Below are 1666 nucleotides of genomic sequence, written 5' to 3' on the forward strand. Positions count from 1 at the left end.
AATAGCAAAAACTAAGTGACTAAAATGTAAATGCAGTTTGCGATTTTTGCTTACGAAAACTTAAGTTTTCAACTGTGTGACAAGCCTGAATGTGATTCATGTCACTCAGAAAGGTCAAACATTTGATGTATTATTTATTACAATGGTTGGTTTCTAAGCAGCCTCAAAAATTTGTTTCTTGTTATCCAAATGCAATTATTTATCCTTCCTCATGATGTAGCCCTAGATGTTAACAATGCCAATGCAAGTGTATAAAAGAGGAAAAAGGCAAAGTAGTTCATGAAAAAATAAAGCAAATTATGAAATAAGTTGTGAAGAACTGTAACTACATTGTAATTATTTTAAAGTGCTATGTTACTATGTTACTATTACATATTTCCAAAGAACATAAACACCAAGAGTTTAAACAAAAGCATATTCTGAACAGGTCTTTAGAAATCTATAGTAGTAAATACAAAGTTCTAGGTACCACCAACTACCTCATTCTCTCATCACCCGAAAGAAAAAAAACATATAGGGCAATTTTAAGAAGAATTAAGTCAAGAAAAGTTCTGATATATATACTGTGATACACTTAGAAAACACCCGAGTGAGGAGGAGGTCTTCAATCCCTGTTACTAACCACCCCTCAGTCTAAATTTCACTTGGAGAACTAGAACAATGGATCCTGCAAGTCTTAAATTCCATTTCATGGTCTGTACATCTAAAATGATAAGCCCTAGGTCTAACTAAGGTAGCACCGTTTGCTGAAGTAACCCTTAATTATAACATTAGGAGCTGGAAAAACTATTCACCTGCAATACCTGCACTATGTGGACCTGAACAATAAATACCAGCAAATGTCAGATATGGACAAGTTTATTCACATTTGTAGCCCCAAGAACTATGCACTCCAAAATGTTTTGTTGAGTAGAAAACTTTGTAACTGGAAATGAATGATCTCCTGTTCTCTAAAAATAACACAAAACAAATACCTAGACCAACATCTGTACATAACTTTAAAGGTAGCAGGGCGTCTGCGCTGACATTATGCATTTAGTTTTTTATGACTAATACTACAACAGTTCAAGTTATTCCAGTCTCAAGACACATTTTGCACAATGCATGACAAGCACTAAATATCCTTCAAACCTTAAAAAACAAAACCCAAACACTCATTCTACAAACATATATACCGCGCTTGCTCTTTTCCAAGCTCAGAATGTTGTAGCCTAATTTTCAAATGCGTCTCGACAATAGCAGACAATATTCTTCTCTAAAATTGTTGACGGTTCCCACAAGTGCCAAGAGTCAGCAAAGAAAAAGGAAATCGACATCCCGCTCATCAAAACATCCCGTTGTTTTTTTTTTCACCCCAACACTTTCAGCAAGGCTCTCCGTTAACAATGCGAAGTTTTTTAAAATTTCATTCCGTGACCGATTAGAGGAAAAGACCTCCTACAAAGTCACTTCCCCAAGATAAAGGCGGGAAAATGGTACGAACTGTGGAGATACTAGCCAGTATCTCCACAGCTATCATCAAGGGGTTAAATGTGGCACGATTCAAGTTTCTATTAATAACAGATTGCTTTTACAAGGCCCAGGACGAGGAAGGAATCAAACAGGAACTAAAAGCCCAGGTGACCAAAGAACGGTAAACTGTAACCACATTCCAGGGCACCGCCCA

The 1666-nt window shown here is 36.5% G+C and overlaps 1 protein-coding gene across 3 annotated transcripts in view; it reads right to left on the reverse strand.

Moving 5' to 3' along the window:
• The window catches only part of NUP35 (nucleoporin 35), a 40211-nt gene that overhangs the window by 32831 nt on the left and 5714 nt on the right, over window positions 1–1666 (reverse strand). Inside the window, exon 1 of one of the 3 annotated variants that reach the window (XM_082690191.1) lies at window positions 1176–1616. The exons of the other annotated variants lie outside the window; for them this stretch is intronic. The gene's annotated coding sequence lies outside the window, so the exon portion shown is untranslated. Of the gene's footprint in view, window positions 1–1175; window positions 1617–1666 lie in introns of those variants that run through there. 3 annotated transcript variants of the gene reach the window in all.

This window comes from Mustela nivalis, assembly GCF_964662115.1.
Source record: "Mustela nivalis genome assembly, chromosome: 11".
Classification (NCBI taxonomy): Eukaryota; Metazoa; Chordata; class Mammalia; order Carnivora; family Mustelidae; genus Mustela; species Mustela nivalis.